The sequence below is a fragment of the Hypomesus nipponensis genome, chromosome 20 (genome assembly GCF_054491055.1).
Source record: "Hypomesus nipponensis isolate SF chromosome 20, ASM5449105v1, whole genome shotgun sequence".
In the NCBI taxonomy this organism is placed as follows: domain Eukaryota; kingdom Metazoa; phylum Chordata; class Actinopteri; order Osmeriformes; family Osmeridae; genus Hypomesus; species Hypomesus nipponensis.
In genome coordinates, this window is record NC_140380.1 from 2,194,734 (window position 1) to 2,216,301 (window position 21,568).

The window sequence follows — 21,568 nt, forward strand, 5'->3', positions numbered from 1 at the left end:
TTCTCGATGTTTTAAGTGTTATAACATGTTTCTTTGGCTGTTTATACATGGGAAAGGGGTTTTGTGAAGATGTTTAGCCATTAGATTCCGTTTTTGAGACTTTCCTTTTATATTGCTCTAAAGTGCTTTTCAGCTCCTGAACAGCTTTTTCAATGTATTTACAAAGTTTGGAATGTATTCTGTCTGAATGGGTTTCTCGATGTTTTAAGTGTTATAACATGTTTCTTTGGCTGTTTATTATACATGGTAAAGGGGTTTTGTGAAGATGTTTAGCGATTAGATTCCGTTTTTGAGACTTTCCTTTTTTTATTGCTCTAAAGTGCTTTTCAGCTCCTGAATAGCGTTTTCAATGCATTTACAAAGTTTGGCATGTAACTTCTGTCTGAATGGTTTTCTCGATGTTTTAAGTTTTATAACATGTTTCTGTGGCTGTTAATACATGGGAAAGGGGTTTTGTGAAGATGTTTAGCCATTAGATTCAGTTTTTGAGACTTTCCTTTTATATTGCTCTAAAGTGCTTTTCAGCTCCTGAATAGCGTTTTCAATGCATTTACAAAGTTTGGCATGTAACTTCTGTCTGAATGGTTTTCTCGATGTTTTAAGTGTCATAACATGTTTTTGTGGCTGTTAATACATGGGAAAGGGGTTTTATGAAGATGTTTAGCCATTAGATTCCGTTTTTGAGACCTTCCTTTTTTTATTGCTCTAAAGTGCTTTTCAGCTCCTGAATAGCGTTTTCAATGCATTTACAAAGTTTGGCATGTAACTTCTGTCTGAATGGGTTTCTCGATGTTTTAAGTGTCATGACATGTTTCTGAGGCAGTTTTCATATGGTAAAGGGGTTTTGTGAAGATGTTTAGCCATTAGATTCCGTTTTTGAGACTTTCTTCTTTTTATTGCTCTAAAGTGCTTTTCAGCTCCTGAACAGCTTATTCAATGTATTTACAAAGTTTGGAATGTATTCTGTCTGAATGGGTTTCTCGATGTTTTAAGTGTTATAACATGTTTCTTTGTTTGTTTATACATGGGAAAGGGGTTTTGTGAAGATGTTTAGCCATTAGATTCAGTTTTTGAGACTTTCCTTTTATATTGCTCTAAAGTGCTTTTCAGCTCCTGAATAGCGTTTTCAATGCATTTACAAAGTTTGGCATGTAACTTCTGTCTGAATGGTTTTCTCGATGTTTTAAATGTTATAACATGTTTCTGTGGCTGTTTTCATATGGTAAAGGGGTTTTGTGAAGATGTTTAGCCATTAGATTCCGTTTTTGAGACTTTCCTTTTTTTATTGCTCTAAAGTGCTTTTCAGCTCCTGAATAGCGTTTTCAATGCATTTACAAAGTTTGGCATGTAACTTCTGTCTGAATGGTTTTCTCGATGTTTTAAGTGTCATGACATGTTTCTGAGGCAGTTTTCATATGGTAAAGGGGTTTTGTGAAGATGTTTAGCCATTAGATTCAGTTTTTGAGACTTTCCTCTTTTTAATGCTCTAAAGTGCTTTTCAGCTCCTGAACAGCTTATTCAATGTATTTACAAAGTTTGGAATGTATTCTGTCTGAATGGGTTTCTCGATGTTTTAAGTGTTATAACATGTTTCTTTGGCTGTTTATACATGGGAAAGGGGTTTTGTGAAGATGTTTAGCCATTAGATTCCGTTTTTGAGACTTTCCTTTTATATTGCTCTAAAGTGCTTTTCAGCTCCTGAATAGCGTTTTCAATGCATTTACAAAGTTTGGCATGTAACTTCTGTCTGAATGGTTTTCTCGATGTTTTAAGTTTTATAACATGTTTCTGTGGCTGTTAATACATGGGAAAGGGGTTTTATGAAGATGTTTAGCCATTAGATTCCGTTTTTGAGACTTTCCTTTTTTTATTGCTCTAAAGTGCTTTTCAGCTCCTGAATAGCGTTTTCAATGCATTTACAAAGTTTGGCATGTAACTTCTGTCTGAATGGTTTTCTCGATGTTTTAAGTGTCATGACATGTTTCTGAGGCAGTTTTCATATGGTAAAGGGGTTTTGTGAAGATGTTTAGCCATTAGATTCCATTTTTGAGACTTTCCTCTTTTTATTGCTCTAAAGTGCTTTTTAGCTCCTGAACAGCTTATTCAATGTATTTACAAAGTTTGGCATGTAACTTCTGTCTGAATTGTTTTCTCGACGTTTTGAGTGTCATAAGATGTTTCTCTGGCTGTTTATACACGGAAAAGGGGTTTTGTGAAGATGTTTAGCCATTAGATTCCGTTTTTGAGACTTTCCTCTTTTTATTGCTCTAAAGTGCTTTTCAGCTCCTGAACAGCTTTTTCAATGTATTTACAAAGTTTGGAATGTATCTGTCTGAATGGTTTTCTCGATGTTTTAAGTGTTATAACATGTTTCTGTGGCTGTTTATACATGGGAGAGGGGTTTTGTGAAGATGTTTAGCCATTACATTCCGTTTTTGAGACTTTCCTTTTTTTATTGCTCTAACGTGCTTTTCAGCTCCTGAATAGCGTTTTCAATGCATTTACAAAGTTTGGCATGTAATTTCTGTCTGAATTGTTTTCCCGATGTTTTAAGTGTCATGACATGTTTCTGAGGCAGTTTTCATATGGTAAAGGGGTTTTGTGAAGATGTTTAGCCATTAGATTCCGTTTTTGAGACTTTCCTCTTTTTATTGCTCTAAAGTGCTTTTCAGCTCCTGAACAGCTTATTCAATGTATTTACAAAGTTTGGAATGTATTCTGTCTGAATGGGTTTCTCGATGTTTTAAGTGTTATAAACATGTTTCTTTGGCTGTTTATACATGGGAAAGGGGTTTTGTGAAGATGTTTAGCCATTAGATTCAGTTTTTGAGACTTTCCTTTTTTTATTGCTCTAAAGTGCTTTTCAGCTGCTGAATAGCGTTTTCAAGGCATTTGCAAAGTTTGGCATTTAACTTCTGTCTGAATGGTTTTCTCGACGTTTTGAGTGTCATAAGATGTTTCTCTGGCTGTTTATACATGGTAAAGGGGTTTTGTGAAGACGTTTAGCCATTAAATTCCGTTTTTTAAGACTTTCCTTTTATTATTGCTCTAAAGTGCTTTTCAGCTCCTGAACAGCATTTTCAATGCATTTACAAAGTTTGGCATGTATCTTCTGTCTGAATGGTTTTCTCGATGTTTTAAGTGTCATGACATGTTTCTGAGGCAGTTTTCATATGGTAAAGGGGTTTTGTGAAGATGTTTAGCCATTAGATTCAGTTTTTGAGACTTTCCTTTTATATTGCTCTAAAGTGCTTTTCAGCTCCTGAATAGCGTTTTCAATTCATTTACAAAGTTTGGAATGTATTCTGTCTGAATGGGTTTCTCGATGTTTTAAGTGTTATAACATGTTTCTTTGGCTGTTTATACATGGGAAAGGGGTTTTGTGAAGATGTTTAGCCATTAGATTCCGTTTTTGAGACTTTCCTTTTATATTGCTCTAAAGTGCTTTTCAGCTCCTGAATAGCGTTTTCAATGCATTTCCAAAGTTTGGCATGTAACTTCTGTCTGAATGGTTTTCTCGATGTTTTAAGTTTTATAACATGTTTCTGTGGCTGTTAATACATGGGAAAGGGGTTTTATGAAGATGTTTAGCCATTAGATTCCGTTTTTGAGACTTTCCTTTTTTTATTGCTCTAAAGTGCTTTTCAGCTCCTGAATAGCGTTTTCAATGCATTTACAAAGTTTGGCATGTAACTTCTGTCTGAATGGTTTTCTCGATGTTTTAAGTGTCATGACATGTTTCTGAGGCAGTTTTCATATGGTAAAGGGGTTTTGTGAAGATGTTTAGCCATTAGATTCCATTTTTGAGACTTTCCTCTTTTTATTGCTCTAACGTGCTTTTCAGCTCCTGAACAGCTTATTCAATGTATTTACAAAGTTTGGCATGTAACTTCTGTCTGAATGGTTTTCTCGACGTTTTGAGTGTCATAAGATGTTTCTCTGGCTGTTTATACATGGAAAAGGGGTTTTGTGAAGATGTTTAGCCATTAGATTCCGTTTTTGAGACTTTCCTCTTTTTATTGCTCTAAAGTGCTTTTCAGCTCCTGAACAGCTTTTTCAATGTATTTACAAAGTTTGGAATGTATCTGTCTGAATGGGTTTCTCGATGTTTTAAGTGTTATAACATGTTTCTTTGGCTGTTTATACATGGTAAAGGGGTTTTGTGAAGATGTTTAGCCATTAGATTCCGTTTTTGAGACTTTCCTTTTATATTGCTCTAAAGTGCTTTTCAGCTCCTGAATAGCGTTTTCAATGCATTTACAAAGTTTGGCATGTAACTTCTGTCTGAATGGTTTTCTCGATGTTTTAAGTTTTATAACATGTTTCTGTGGCTGTTAATACATGGGAAAGGGGTTTTATGAAGATGTTTAGCCATTAGATTCCGTTTTTGAGACTTTCCTTTTTTTATTGCTCTAAAGTGCTTTTCAGCTCCTGAATAGCGTTTTCAATGCATTTACAAAGTTTGGCATGTAACTTCTGTCTGAATGGTTTTCTCGATGTTTTAAGTGTCATGACATGTTTCTGAGGCAGTTTTCATATGGTAAAGGGGTTTTGTGAAGATGTTTAGCCATTAGATTCCATTTTTGAGACTTTCCTCTTTTTATTGCTCTAAAGTGCTTTTCAGCTCCTGAACAGCTTATTCAATGTATTTACAAAGTTTGGCATGTAACTTCTGTCTGAATGGTTTTCTCGACGTTTTGAGTGTCATAAGATGTTTCTCTGGCTGTTTATACACGGAAAAGGGGTTTTGTGAAGATGTTTAGCCATTAGATTCCGTTTTTGAGACTTTCCTCTTTTTATTGCTCTAAAGTGCTTTTCAGCTCCTGAACAGCTTTTTCAATGAATTTACAAAGTTTGGAATGTATCTGTCTGAATGGTTTTCTCGATGTTTTAAGTGTTATAACATGTTTCTGTGGCTGTTTATACATGGGAAAGGGGTTTTGTGAAGATGTTTAGCCATTAGATTCAGTTTTTGAGACTCTCCTTTTATATTGCTCTAAAGTGCTTTTCAGCTCCTGAATAGCGTTTTCAATTCATTTACAAAGTTTGGAATGTATTCTGTCTGAATGGGTTTCTCGATGTTTTAAGTGTTATAACATGTTTCTTTGGCTGTTTATACATGGGAAAGGGGTTTTGTGAAGATGTTTAGCCATTAGATTCCGTTTTTGAGACTTTCCTTTTATATTGCTCTAAAGTGCTTTTCAGCTCCTGAATAGCGTTTTCAATGCATTTCCAAAGTTTGGCATGTAACTTCTGTCTGAATGGTTTTCTTGATGTTTTAAGTTTTATAACATGTTTCTGTGGCTGTTAATACATGGGAAAGGGGTTTTATGAAGATGTTTAGCCATTAGATTCCGTTTTTGAGACTTTCCTTTTTTTATTGCTCTAAAGTGCTTTTCAGCTCCTGAATAGCGTTTTCAATGCATTTACAAAGTTTGGCATGTAACTTCTGTCTGAATGGTTTTCTCGATGTTTTAAGTGTCATGACATGTTTCTGAGGCAGTTTTCATATGGTAAAGGGGTTTTGTGAAGATGTTTAGCCATTAGATTCCATTTTTGAGACTTTCCTCTTTTTATTGCTCTAACGTGCTTTTCAGCTCCTGAACAGCTTATTCAATGTATTTACAAAGTTTGGCATGTAACTTCTGTCTGAATGGTTTTCTCGACGTTTTGAGTGTCATAAGATGTTTCTCTGGCTGTTTATACATGGAAAAGGGGTTTTGTGAAGATGTTTAGCCATTAGATTCCGTTTTTGAGACTTTCCTCTTTTTATTGCTCTAAAGTGCTTTTCAGCTCCTGAACAGCTTTTTCAATGTATTTACAAAGTTTGGAATGTATCTGTCTGAATGGGTTTCTCGATGTTTTAAGTGTTATAACATGTTTCTTTGGCTGTTTATACATGGTAAAGGGGTTTTATGAAGATGTTTAGCGATTAGATTCCGTTTTTGAGACTTTCCTTTTATTATTGCTCTAAAGTGCTTTTCAGCTCCTGAATAGCGTTTTCAATGCATTTACAAAGTTTGGCATGTAACTTCTGTCTGAATGGTTTTCTCGATGTTTTAAGTTTTATAACATGTTTCTGTGGCTGTTAATACATGGGAAAGGGGTTTTGTGAAGATGTTTAGCCATTAGATTCCGTTTTTGAGACTTTCCTTTTTTTTTTGCTCTAAAGTGCTTTTCAGCTCCTGAATAGCGTTTTCAATGCATTTACAAAGTTTGGCATGTAACTTCTGTCTGAATGGTTTTCTCGATGTTTTAAGTGTCATGACATGTTTCTGAGGCAGTTTTCATATGGTAAAGGGGTTTTGTGAAGATGTTTAGCCATTAGATTCAGTTTTTGAGACTTTCCTTTTATATTGCTCTAAAGTGCTTTTCAGCTCCTGAATAGCGTTTTCAATTCATTTACAAAGTTTGGAATGTATTCTGTCTGAATGGGTTTCTCGATGTTTTAAGTGTTATAACATGTTTCTTTGGCTGTTTATACATGGGAAAGGGGTTTTGTGAAGATGTTTAGCCATTAGATTCAGTTTTTGAGACTTTCCTTTTATATTGCTGTAAAGTGCTTTTCAGCTCCTGAATAGCGTTTTCAATGCATTCACAAAGTTTGGCATATAACTTCTGTCTGAATGGTTTTCTCGATGTTTTAAGTTTTATAACATGTTTCTGTGGCTGTTAATACATGGGAAAGGGGTTTTATGAAGATGTTTAGCCATTAGATTCCGTTTTTGAGACTTTCCTTTTTTTATTGCTCTAAAGTGCTTTTCAGCTCCTGAATAGCGTTTTCAATGCATTTACAAAGTTTGGCATGTCTGTCTGAATTGTTTTCCCGATGTTTTAAGTGTCATGACATGTTTCTGAGGCTGTTTTCATATGGTAAAGGGGTTTTGTGAAGATGTTTAGCCATTAGATTCCGTTTTTGAGACTTTCCTCTTTTTATTGCTCTAAAGTGCTTTTCAGCTCCTGAACAGCTTTTTCAATGTATTTACAAAGTTTGGAATGTATTCTGTCTGAATGGGTTTCTCGATGTTTTAAGTGTTATAACATGTTTCTTTGGCTGTTTATACATGGGAAAGGGGTTTTGTGAAGATGTTTAGCCATTAGATTCAGTTTTTGAGACTTTCCTTTTTTTTTATTGCTCTAAAGTGCTTTTCAGTTCCTGAATAGCGTTTTCAATGCATTTACAAAGTTTGGCATGTAACTTCTGTCTGAATGGTTTTCTCGACGTTTTGAGTGTCATAAGATGTTTCTCTGGCTGTTTATACATGGTAAAGGGGTTTTGTGAAGACGTTTAGCCATTAAATTCCGTTTTTGAGACTTTCCTTTTTTTATTGCTCTAAAGTGCTTTTTAGCTCCTGAATAGTGTTTTCAATGCATTTACAAAGTTTGACATGTATCTTTTGTCTGAATGGTTTTCTCGATGTTTTAAGTGTCATAACATGTTTTTGTGGCTGTTTTCATATGGTTAAGAGGTTTTGTGGAGATTTTTAGCCATTAGATTCAGTTTTTGAGACTTTCCTTTTTTTATTGCTCTAAAGTGCTTTTCTGCAACTGAATAGCGTTTTCAATGCATTTACAAAGTTTGGCATGTAACTTCTGTCTGAATGGTTTTTTCGATGTTTTAAGTGTTAAAACATGTTTTTGTGGCTGTTTTCATATGGTTAAGAGGTTTTGTGAAGATTTTTAGCCATTAGATTCCGTTTTTGAGACTTTCCTTTTTTTATTGCTCTAAAGTGCTTTTCAGCTCCTGAATAGCGTTTTCAATGCATTTACAAAGTTTGGCATGTAACTTCTGTCTGAATGGTTTTCTCGATGTTTTAAGTGTCATAACATGTTTCTGTGGCTGTTTATACATGGGAAAGGGGTTTTGTGAAGACGTTTAGCCATTAGATTCCGTTTTTGAGACTTTCCTTTTATTATTGCTCTAAAGTGCATTTCAGCTCCTGAATAGCGTTTTCAATGAATTTACAAAGTTTGGCATGTAACTTCTGTCTGAATGGTTTTTTCGATGTTTTAAGTGTTATAACATGTTTCTGTGGCTGTTTATACCTGGGAAAGGGGTTTTCTGAAGATGTTAAGCCATTAGATTCAGTTTTTGAGACTTTCGTTTTTTATTGCTCTAAAGTGCTTTTCTGCTCCTGAATTTCAATGCATTTACCAAGTTTGGCATGTTACCTCTGTCTGAATGGTTTTCTAAATGTTTTAAGTGTTATAACATGTTTCTGTGGCTGTTTATATATGGTACAGGGGTTTTGTGAAGATGTTTAGCCATTAGATTCCGTTTTTGAGACCTTCATTTTTGTACTGCTTTAAAGTGCTTTTCAGCTCCTGAATAGGCGTTTTCAAGGCATTTACAGTGTTTAGCATGTAACTTCTGGCCGAATGGTTTTCTCAATGTTTTAACTGTCATAACATGTTTCTGTGGGTGTTTATACATGGTAAAGGTGTTTTGTGAAGATGTTTAGCCATTAGATTCACTTTTTGAGACTTTAATTTTGTATTGCTCTAAAGTGCTTTTCAGCTCCTGAATAGCGTTTTCAATGCATTTAAAAGTTTGGCATTTAACTTCTGGTTGAATGGTTTTCTTGACGTTTTAAGTGTTATAACATGCTTCTGTGGCTGTTTATAAATGGAAAAGGTGTTTTGTGAAGATGTTTAGCCCTTCGATTCACTTTTTGAGACTTTCCTTTTTTCATTGCTCTAAAGTGTTTTTCAGCTCCTGAATAGCATTTTCAATGCACAATGTTTGCCATGTAACTTGTGGCTGAATGGTTTTCTCGATGTTTGAAGTGTTATAACATGCTTCTGTGGCAGTTTATACATGGACAAGGTGGTTTTGTATAAAACGTCCGGATGAATGCCTAAAACTGTCCAAACTGACTGAAAGCAACTGTATTTCATCCTATCCATATTGTATTGACAACATTTTGGCTTCAGAATCCGTTTTGGAGACCTTGAGTTTTGTATTGCTTTAAAGTGCTTTTCAGCTCCTGAATAGCGTTTTCAATTCATTTGCTTGATTTCAATAGGTCAAACTGACTTAATGCAACAGTATTTCATTCTATCCACATACTACTTAAAGAGATATTGGCTTCAGAATCCGTTTTGGAGACTTTTGAGTTTTGTATTGCTTTAAAGTGCTTTTCAGCTCCTGAATCGCTTTTTCAATGCATTTGCATGGTTTTGTATAAAACGGCCGGATGAATGCCTAAAACAGGCCAAAGTGACTGAAAGAAACATTATTTCATCCTATCCACATACTCCTGAAGAGAAAATGACTTCAGAATCAGTTTGGGAGACTTTCTGTTTTTATTGCTTTAAAGTGCTTTCCAGCCCCTGAATGGCGTTTTCACTGCATTTGCATGATTTTAATGTAAAACTTATAGGTGAATGATTTTCCATCAACCAAAACTATTCTACTGTTTTAAATCTTGGTGGTTTATACCTGGAAAAATGGTTTTGTCATTGAAATGGAGTCAGTAATATATTTACTTCATTGCCACACATGATATACAAGTGCTTATATTTCAGCCTAAAAAAGGTCAAACGGACTCAAAGCAACAGTATTTAATATTGCTCTTTTTCTGATATTCAGCTAAATTGTCAAACAAATTCCTCTGACGTTCATATAGTTTAACTTACAGAAACAAGTTATACCTTAAAATGTAGGAAAACTTGGAGATTGGTATTAGCTGATTAGTGGAGACACAAGACAAGCGACATACACTACTGCTGTATGTTTCATTCAATCAAAACATTGAATCCTACTAAGAGACGAGTAAACGCACTCAATGATGCTACATCTGCTACTGATAATACTATCCCAACTATAATTTCAGCTGTTAAAACTATAATATTCTTGTTACAACTATAGCCTACTTCTTCTTCTGTTAAACAGTTCAACTTTCAGCTTCTCCCGCATTGTAGGCAATTTAAGCTTTATAGCTTTGTTGATGCAGTTCAGCTTCCACACTGCTTCTTGAAATTCAACTATTTCTTCGGTTGCTTCACAACGTTCAAACGTATTCTCCCGCATAGTTTTTAAGCACTGAGCTTCGTTAGATGATGCAGTTCAGCTTCCACACTCCCTCTTTTGTGTAAGTCATACATTTGTTGACCCTTGTGTTCTGTTCGGGTCATTCTGACCCATCAGTCATTGTTACCCACTGTTGTTTGCACAACTTTACCGCATACAAAAACGAAATGAAGCATTTTCTCTTAACCGTTGGGCTGTCTCAGACTCCCCACATTGCGAAGGTTAAAATAAAATTATTTTTATTTTCTTTTGTATTGGGTAAACCACAACGATGGTTCGTTATGAACCTTTTGGTCATGTGACCCAAAGGCAGCATAAGGGTTAAATTAATTTCAGCTTGAGGGTATTTTCTCATTTCTGTATTTTCATTCATTTGAATTGTTGTTTTTTTCAGATTTCAGCATTCCAACGCATGTTCTAGTTGTTGGAATGCTGCTTCAGTATTCCAAGTATTGTTCTTTGAATCTTTATTGTTGTAATGATGCTTCAGCATTCCAGGTATTGTTCTTTGAATCTTTATTGTTGTAATGATGCTTCAGCATTCCAAGTATTGTTCTTTGAATCTTTATTCAACTTCTTCTTATTATTCTATTTCTTCCGCAACACCTTTCAGCGCCTTCAAATCTTCAGCTATTTAAACCATTCAACTATCAAAAAATTCAGCAGTTTCAGGCTATGGGGGGTTAGACTTTTCAGCTTTGTACCTCTTATGGTTGAATTAATATAAATCAATATTCATAATATTTTTAATATGGGTTTCCAATGGAGTTTTCTTTCAAATCCTTTCAAACTTCTTAAAACTTCTTAAACTTCAACTTTTTTTATATCACTGATTATGTTTCATGACTTTTTCAAACCGTTTCTGAGATTTACATGGGTGTTTACGAGAAAGCCCACAGTGCAGACTGAATCGCTTAGAGCGGAGGGGAGCTTCGGATGTCGTTGAAAACATATTTCTAGTTTGCCACCATTGCCACAATTTTTGCTCTTTATGCTTCGTTTTTGGATCAATAGATAGTTAATTTTGTGCTGGTTGTAGACAGTTGTCTGTGGAATCTAAAAGACTTACAAATTTGTTCAGAGCCCCACGAAAGCGAGACAAAGTCCAACTCTCGCCCCATAGAGTCCAATGCAAATGTGGTGACAAATTCGTCACAGAAAACAAAAAATAACAAGATTTATAAACTGCCGGTATAGTCGTACTTCTGAACGCACATACATATAAAGGACATTTCTGGTTTCGGCAGAGTCTTGGGTCTCGGAAAATACCTTTATTTTTTGGATTGGACGTATAGTTTTGCGTCTACGTTAACTTGTTTGAGGTGTGGATTCTTGCTAAATTTCTGTTAGTCTCTGCCCTCAGCGCATTAGCAGCCATAGCTGCACCATCACCGTGGCAACCACACAAACAAGCGCCAGTCTCTTACACAGGTGATTGGTATTAGCTGATTAGTGGAGACACAAGACAAGCGATTCAGTCAACTCATCTCATTAAAAGAATAAGAGCACCACAACACAACTACTACCACTACTTAGTGATGGGCAAATCGAGGCTTTTCGAAACACAGAGACAATTGAAACATTTGAGTCGGGGCCTTTGAAACGCTCGAAACCTTTACCCAACAGCGACATCTGCTGGCAACTACGAGTATGGCATAACCAACAGTTTTACAGCTAATTCCACATTAATTGTGTAATGAGCTGCGTGGTTGAGTGGAATTATTGCTGTTCTGCAATGCAGACAGTGTGGAATCGAATATCAGAGAAATCTTTCTCAGTCAAAAATAGAAATTGCCCAAAGCATGGTTTTTGAACAGTTTGAGACGGTAAACTAAAAATATACATTTTCAAATATATATTTATACATCTTTTGCATTGTTTCCAAACCAAAATGAAGGCCAAAAATATATATTGTTAGTCGAGTATGGATTTCGGGTGGATGTGTGTCATGAATTCATAGGGCAGTGCAAGCACTGCACCTTGTTAGGGGAGACCAGATCAAAGTGCTCCCACACATGGGACCTTTGTCTCTTGTTGGCTCTATACTACAAACTATCTACACTATTTATCTGAACTATCTATCAAACTATCTATCAACTAATACTGAATATAAACAAACTATGGAAACACACAATTAACTAAGGCAGCACTAAACTATGAATAACTACACTGAAGCTCATACGGATAATATCTATACATATTTTTATTTTTTTAAACAGCACACAAACAGACAAATGAACAAACAGGATTTCGCTAATGGCACACAAGTAACTAACTTTCTCTAACGTTCTCTAACCGTCTCTCTCTCAAACTGTTTCAAACTCTCTCAAACTGTTTCAAACTCTCTCAATCTCTTTCAAACTGTCTCAAACTGTCTCAATCTCTCTCAAACTGTCTCAAACTCTCTCAAACTGTCTCAAACTCTCTCTATATTTCTCAAACTGTCTCAAACTCTATCTCTCTCAAACTCTCTCAAACTCTCACAAATCTCTCAACCAAGGTCTCACTCATTCAAAACCTTTGGCTTTGCCGCCTCATTTTATACCCCGACACATCAGTCTTTTGGCAAGTTTGGCACAGGTTTTGTTCAAGATCACGTCACAAAACGTTCTGAAACATTTTGCCACGTGACCGGAAGTGTTTTTAAAACCTGTCTCGAAACGTTGTTCCGATGCACTGAGTGTTGGATGTGTCGGGACAGTATCGACACTGTAGTACCGAGCAGCCCATCACTACCACTACTGATACTGCTATATCTTATGCCACACTACAACTACTAATTCTGAAGATGCTGCTAATATCTATTTTGCTAACTACTATGATTATGCTACTGTTTTGTTCTACTACGCCACGGACTGCGTTCACTTGACCATGAGAAACCCGATAGCAATTGTCAGTTTATGCCAATAATACGATTACTCCGTTTACATGTGTAATTAGTTATGCGATTACTCAAACACGTCTAGGCCTACATGATTCTTTTTATGAATCGTTGTGCTCCACAGACAAAACTTGCTCCATCATTCTTCTGCAACAAAGTGTCGCCGTGTCTTCCTGTATCAGCCCTACTGCTGTAAAGTTTTCTTTAAATCAAAACATTGAATCCTACTAAGAAAGCCGAGTAAACGCACTCAATGATAGGCTACATCTGCTACTGATATTACTATCCCAACTATAATTTCAACTGTTAAAACTACAATATTCTTGTTACAACGATAGCCAACTTCTTCTGTTTAAGAGTTCAACCTTCAGCTTCTCCCGCATTGTAGGTAATTTAAGCTCTTATAGCTTTGTTGATGCAGTTCAGCTTCCACACGGCCTCTTGAAATTAAACTATTTCTTCAATTGCTTCACAACGTTCAAACGTATTCTCCCGCATAGTTTTTAAGCACTGAGCTTCGTTAGATGATGCAGTTCAGCTTCCACACTCCCTCTTTTGTGTAAGTCATACATTTGTTAAATTAATTTCAGCTTGAGGGTATTTTCTCATTTCTGTATTTTCAGCCATTTAAAAAAATATATATTCAGATTTCAGCATTCCAACACATTTTCAGCAGGAAATGCATGTTCTAGTTATTGTTATTCTATCTTATTCTTATTTCTTCCGCGGCACCTTTCAGCGCCTTCAAATCTTCAGCTATTAAAACCGTTCAGCTATCAAAAATTTCAGCAGTTTCAGGCTATGACTGCTATGACTTTTCAGCTTTGTACCTCTTATGCTTGAATTAATATAAATCAATATTCGTAATATTTTTAACATGGGTTTCCAATGGAGTTTTCTTTCAAATCTTCTCAAACTTCTTAAAACTTTTTCAACTTCCAAATCCTTCGTCTTCCTCAATCTTTCAGCTACAGCCACCATTTGAACTTTAAAACGTTGACAAAAACTATTTTTAAATAATTCAGCTTTTTGATATCTATTCAACTTTTTTCAATATCACTGATTCTGTTTCATGACTTTCAAACCGTTTCTGAGATTTACATGGGTGTTTACAGGAAGGCCCAGAGTCAAGACTGAATCGCTTAAGCCTAGTTTATACTTATGTCGCCGACACTTTTGAAATGGTCGCCGACAAAAAAAAAGTGTCGCTCAGGCTGCTGCATTTATACTTCGGGAAACAGTCGCCTGTGCTCAAGGTTCGCGTGACGTAAACGGAATCATTTTACTGTTACATTCGTAGCTATGGTTACATTGTTTATGCTTTACCCTAGGTGATCGATCGGAGAAAATGGCTGTAGCTAATTTTGAGAGGCATTATAAAGGTGTGGATATGTTCTAACTTGCTCTGCCAATCTCTCCTATATTCCTTCCATCTTAAACAGCTGTTGAGCGTTCACTAAAAATTCAAAACAATGCAATCAACGACGCGTGCCGTCTTTCTAGCCAATCACACTTGCGCGACACTATGTGACGACATCAGCGCCAGTAGAAATTTCTCCTGGTAGGCGACACTCTCAAGCGACGGTTAAAAGTGTCGACCGTGACGCCATTTCTGTCGGCGACCTTTTCAAAAGTGTCTGCGACCTAAGTATAAATTGGGCTTTAGAGCAGAGGGGAGCTTCGGATGTCATTGAAAACATATTTCTAGTTTGCCAGCATTGCCACAATTTTTGCTCTTCGTGCTTCGTTTTTGGATCAATAGATAGCTAATTTTGTGCTGGTTGTAGACAGTTGTCTGTGGAATCTAAAAGACTTACAGATTTGTTCAGAGCCCGACGAAAGCGAGACAAAGTCCACCTCTCGCCCCATTGAGTCCAATGCAAATGTGGTGACAAATTCGTCACAGAAAACAAAAAATAACAAGATTTATAAACTGCCGTTATAGTCGTATTCCTGAATGCACAGACATATAAAGGACATCTCTGGTTTCGGCAGAGTCTTGGGTCTCGGAAAATACCTTTATTTTTTGGATTGGACGTATAGTTTTGCGTCTACGTTAACTTGTTTGAGGTGTGGATTCTTGCTAAATTACTGGTATTTTCTGCCCTCAACGCATTAGCAGCCATAGCTGCACCATCACCGTGGCAACCACACAAACAAAAGCCAGGGGCCGGTTGCACAAAGCACCTTAAGTTAAGATTTCCCTTAAAGTCAGAGTTAAGGGTTTCTTTAAAATGTGATCGGTTGCACAAAGCACCCTTAAGTATTTTCCTTAAGGTTTCCTTAAATGTTCCCTTAAGTATTTAAGGTTTTCTCCTTAACTTCGTCTTATACTTAAGGAATCCCTTAAAGTTCGTTAAAGCGTTGCACAAAAGACCTTAGCAACCAAACTAAGGAAGAAAACTTAAGGTACCTCTAGTTCATTTTTAATCCGTAACATGGCCGAGTTTATGGAGATAAATGAACGTAGGCCTATCCCAAGAAGAGTGTTCCGCGACCGCGAAAACCCAATGGATACACTTAATGATGAGCAATTGATCTTAAATTATAGATTTGACCGGCAGTCAATTTACCAATTGTCCGACCGTTTAGAGTTGGGTCACTCAACTTTCCGCAGCTGTGCTCTTCCAGCCGTATTGCAGCTCCTAATTGCGCTACGGTTCTATGCAACGGGATCGTTTCAGTCAGTAATGGGAGAGGTATTTCATGTACATAAGTCAACGGTGTCCCGCGTCATTCATAGAGTTTGTAACGGTCTTACCCGTCTGCTGAACACCGTAGTTAAGTTCCCGTCTCAACAAGAAGAGGATGAGATAGCGGCGCACTTCTATCATGTTGCCGGTTTCCCGAGAGTATGCGGGGTGATAGACAGGACCCACATAAGGATTCAAGCGCCTGTTCAATATGAAGACCAATTTGTAAATAGAAAAAATGTACATTCAATCAACATCCAGTTAGTTTGTAATCATGTAAACAAGATCACCAACGTCGTTGCACAATGGCCTGGAAGTACCCATGACGCTCGGATACTGGAGGAAAGCAACCTAGCAAGGGAGTTTGAGGAGGGTCTTCACAAAGGCATCCTTCTTGGAGACAGTGGGTATCCATGCCGTTCATGGCTTATGACACCCTTCAGGAATCCTGCCAATAGATCTCAGGCAAGTGGTCTCACCTCTTATCAGCTGCATTCTTGACCTTAATTTGGGCCTATAGCCAAATTTAGTCCATTTTATTGATAATAATTTATAGCCTCCAATCTCCATCTCCCACACAGGAGAACTACAACTTTGGTCTGTGCAAGACACGGGCCATTATTGAGAGGGTCAACGGACAGTTGAAACGCCGCTTCCACTGCCTGCATGCTGAGCTGCGTGTTGATCCAGGCAGAGCATGCAAGATAATTTTAGCATGTGTGGTGCTGTTCAACCTGTTGAAGAACTTCACTGTACATGAGGAGGAGGAGGAGCAGCATGCCATGGAAGAATTTGAAGAGAATGAAGAAGTGGAAAACAATGGCTACACTATGCGTGAGGCTATAGTGAACAATTTCTTCAGTTAAATGTGACAGGCTATAGGCCTACACAAAAGAATGAATCATTTAATAGGCAAATTGTATTTTTTATTGAAAGTTAATTATTTGATCTTGTTTGATTTTGTTTTGATTTTGTTGTAAATATGGCTATTCTTCCATAACAGTTAATGTTACGCCCAAGGATTCTTCAGGGAGCTTGCTCATCTTGTATTGTAATAAAATATTCAGCATCTTCAAATTTCTCTGCTCCACGTTCAAGTTCTCAATTTGTATCTGTAATTTTTGTTTTTGGAGAAGCAAAACTTCCCTTTGGAGTGATAGGATGGTAGGATCTCCGGTTTCTCTGCAACGAAAAAAAGAGGGGATATGCGATAATGCAACATTATAGCCGACGTGCAAAAAGGTAATATAAAACGGTAAAGATATTTAGGGCTATGAGAACTTTAACTACACTTCAAGAAGAATTATATTTGATAACTGAATAAGCTACTTTGTTAGATATCTTCTTACTTTGACACTTTTCGTGTCCGAGGGTGAGGGTTCGCTGGGCTGCAACACCGGACAGTCGTTGCGTTTGCAACGTTACTTGCATCATCGATGATTTCATCATCTGGCTCACTGAAGAAGGTTTTAGTGGTTTACTTCACATGTCCCTAACAATAATATCACGAATTAGGCATAAACTAATGACTCACTACCTTTCCAATTGACCACCGCTCTCTCCTCCGCCAGTAATCCCAACCATAGTAGGTGAGTCGCTACCAATGATGTTTGCTACCATCACTGCTTCATCTGAAAGTGGTTTTGGAGGTGGACCACCACCTGAAAATGTATTTCAAACAAAATGTATTTTCTGTCAATGTAGTTTTTTTATAGCACTCTGGCTACAGGCTACTATGCTGCTGCAGTCTAAACATGAAGGCTATTACGGGTCGGCTAGTCTACCTCGACTAGCTACTATAACAGTAAATGTTACAAAACGTTACTGTGTAGCAACTACAGTAAGCTACACCTACAAGTAAATTAGATCTCACCAGTTTTGTTGGACTCCCTCCTGAAATGCGTGATCTCTTTTTTGGACATTACAGTTAAGTTATCATATTTTTTTTGAATTTCTGAAATTGACCGTTTGATCAAACTTCGTGAGTTTATGTTGGTTGCTATTTCCTCCCACATTCGTAGTTTTTTGTGGGCTGTTATGTGCGGATCGAATTTACTTTTCAGTATGTGTTTTCTTTTGCTATATCCCTGTAGAAGGACAATCTTTTCCTCCTCTGACCAATTCGGTTTTCTTGCCTTTTTTCCTTCCATTTTTAGCTCTACTGTAGCTCTTGTAAGGTGATGTAGGCCTACTAACGATTAAACTGAACAGACGCGGTCACCGTGGAAACGGTCGAATTTTACTGCTGTGAAATCACATTTAATGTAGTAAATCCCTTAACGTTTCACCTTAGCTAAGGAAACCATTTAAGGGATTCTGTGCAACCCCCTTAAGTAAATCCCTTAGCTAAGGAGAAATTTACCCTTAAGGAAAAAACTTAAGGTGTTTTGTGCAACCGGCCCCAGTCTCTTACACAGGTGATTGGCATTAGCTGACAAGACAAGCGATTCAGTCAACTCGTCTCATTAAAAGACTAGAGCACCACAACACAACTACTACCACTACTGATACTGCTATATCTTATGCCACACTACAACTACTAATTCTGAAGATGCTGCTAATATCTCTTTTACTAACTACTATGCTAATGGTAGGCTACTGTTTTGTTCTACTACGCCACCGAGTGCGTTCACTTGACTATGAGAAACATAGTTGTCGGTTTATGCCAATAATAGTATTGCTCCGTTTACATGTGTAATTAGTAGGGATGGGCGAACGATGCCTTGTGAAGCTTTGGTGGTTTCTTCTGGATTGCTCCGAACCAAAGAGCCGAACTATCGGCGCATTGAAATTGGAGAGCACAGTGACATCTAGTGGTCAGCTAAAATTATAGCAGCCGTTTAAACCAACTGAATGCGATGTACCAGTAGTTTCTGGCGGTACTTAGCCTCGTTAATTATTCAATGTTCATTTTTGTAAGGCTACGTGATGGTCTAATTTTCGTGTTCATCTTAATTAAAACCATACATGTGTATTTGAGACCTGTGTACATTTCATACAATAAATATGTTTTACTGTGATGTACTGGTCTACACCACACTTTGTAAGGTTCTGCAAACAGTATAAGGGCGGTAGAATGCTTAAGTGTATGGAAGTATTAAATGACTGCTGATACAGAGTGGTAGCTTACACAACCACTCTGCTTTTATAGCTGTCTCATTCCTTACATTTGTGATATGTATTGAGCCTCTTGAAATTCAACTTTTTCTTCGATTGCTTCACAACGTTCAAACGTATTCTCCCGCATTGTATTTAAGCACTCAGCTTTGTGAGATGATGCAGTTCAGCTACCACACTGCCTCTTTAGAGTGAGCAGGGGCGGCCTTAAGCATCTGGTGGCCCGTTTCAATAACTAATATGGGGCCCTACCCACATAAAACGTAAACATAATAGAGCAGAAAAAGCAAGGATTCCTGTTGGTTTACATCAATGGTATATTATTTTATTACATGCACTTTCAGCTTCATGAACAGGGCAGCTCAACATCGAAATAATCCAACCTTATTTGATGAAAACGATATCTAATTATACAGCGTTTTAGCTACGTTGGAATCAGCCTCGCCCTTTCACGCACGGCAACTTCACTGTTTAATTGATTAGCGCAGTAGCTATATTTTCAGCTGTCTGGGCTGACTTAAAAAGAACAGCTCAAACATCCCCTCAACTTGAATTATTTAACAAAAGCAAAGAAGAAAAAGAGTCTGACTGACACTGAACCGAACGTATCATAAATACAACGATGCGCACCGGGCGCACCGCTGCTGGCGCCGGTAGGGTTAGCTCTACAGATGCTGGACCAAAGAAAGAGGCCACTTTTGGTAGACTGAATGAAACTATTCTGTTTTCGATATCTTTAGTTTTTCAGCACCACTGGCATATGTACGTTTAATTTCTTTTCCTGCTCAAACTAACATTTAAACCTTGGTCACGGGGCTGTAAACGTCCCCATGGTAACCGCGAGTTTGACCAATCAGAGATATCAGTCAGTGTTATTTTGCTTAGGATTGTGGGTAGTGCAGTATTTCAACAGAAGATCGCAAATAACAAGGTTGATTTCCTACGGACTTGTGGCTTTTATAGGAGCAGAAACTTTCGTTTCACAAACTCGTAGCTCGATTTTTGTTGGTCTGTTGGGGGCCCCCTTGGAGGGCGGGGCCCGTTTCAATTGAAGCGGGTGAAACATAGGTAAGGCCGCGTCTGAGAGTGAGTCACACATTTTCAAAATTAATTTCAGCTAGCAGGTATTTTCTCATTTCTGTATTTTCAGCCATTTAAAAAAATAATTTCAGATTTCAGCATTCCAACGCATTTTCAGCAGGAAATGCATGTTCTAGTTATTGTGGGAATGCTGCTTCAGCATTCCAAGTATTGTTCTTTGAATCTTTATTCAACTTATTTTTATTTCTTCCGCGGCACCTTTCAGCGCCTTCAAATCTTCAGCTATTAAAACCGTTCAGCTATCAAAAAATTCAGCAGTTTCAGGCTATGACTACTGTGACTTTTCAGCTTTGTACCTCTTATGCTTGAATTAATAAAAATCAATATTCATAATATTTTTAAAATGGGTTTCCAATGGAGTTTTCTTTCAAATCCTCTCAAACTTCTTAAAACTTTTTCAACTTCCAAATCCTTCTTCTTCCTCAATCTTTCAGCTAGAGCCACCATTTAAACTTTAAAACGTTGACAAAACCATAAACTATTTTTTTTTAATTCAGCTTTTTGATATCTATTCAACTTTTTTCAATATCACTGATTACGTTTCATGACTTTTTCAAACCGTTTCTGAGATTTACATGGGTATTTACGAGAAAGCCCACAGTGCAGACTGAATCGCTTAGAGCGGAGGGAAGCTTCGGGTGTTGTTGAAAACATATTTCTAGTTTGCCAGCATTGCTCAATTTTCGCTCTTCATGCTTCGTTTTTGGATCAATAGATAGCTAATTTTGTGCTGGTTGTAGACAGTTGTCTGTGGAATCTAAAAGACTTACAGATTTGTTCAGAGCCCCACGAAAGCGAGACAAAGTCCAACTCTCGCCCCATAGAGTCCAATGCAAATGTGGTGACAAATTCGTCACAGAAAACAAAAAATAACAAGATTTATAAACTGCCGTTATAGTCGTATTTCTTTTTTTTTTTTTGTGGACGTATAGTTTAGCGTCTACGTTAACTTGTTTGAGGTGTGGATTCTTGCTAAATTTCTGGTAGTCTCTGCCCTCAGCGCATTAGCAGCCATAGCTGCACCATCACCGTGGCAACCACACAAACAAGCGCCAGTCTCTTACACAGGTGATTGGTATTAGCTGATTAGTGGAGACACAAGACAAGCGATTCAGTCAACTCTCTCATTAAAAGACTAAGAGCACCACAACACAACTACTACCACTACTGATGCTGCTATATATTATGCCACACTACAACTACTAATTCTGAAGATGCTGCTAATATCTCTTTTGCTAACTACTATGCTAATGCTACTGTTTCGTTCAACTACGCTACTGAGTGCGTTCTTTGACCATGAGAAACCCGATAGCAATTGTCAGATTATGCCAATAATACAATTACTCCGTTTACATGTGTAATTAGTTATGCGATTACTCAAACACGTCTACATGATTCTTTTTATTAATCCTTGTATGGTCAAAGCGTGCACCATCATTCTTCTGCAGCAAAGTGTCGTCGTGTCTTCCCGTATCAGCCCTACTACTGCTGTATGTTTCATTCAATCAAAACATTGAATCCTACTAGGAAAGACGAGTAAACGCACTCAATGATAGGCTACATCTGATACTGATATTACTATCCCAACTATAATTTCAGCTGTTAAAACTATAATATTCTCGTTACGATAGCCAACTTCTTCTTCTGTTTAACAGTTAAACTTTCAGCTTCTCCCGCATTGTAGGCAATTTAAGCTATAGCTTTGTTGATGCAGTTCAGCTTCCACACTGCCTCTTGAAATTA

At 37.2% G+C, this 21,568-nt stretch overlaps 1 long non-coding RNA gene across 1 annotated transcript; it reads right to left on the minus strand.

Moving 5' to 3' along the window:
- Positions 1-16,628: 16,628 nt before the first annotated feature.
- On the minus strand, positions 16,629-18,162 carry LOC146245128 (uncharacterized). The gene is made up of 4 exons (XR_014734635.1): positions 17,481-18,162; positions 17,145-17,268; positions 16,957-17,064; positions 16,629-16,789 (listed from the first exon to the last, which is right to left on the minus strand). It is a non-coding gene; the product is annotated as an uncharacterized LOC146245128 (long non-coding RNA).
- Positions 18,163-21,568: the final 3,406 nt, after the last annotated feature.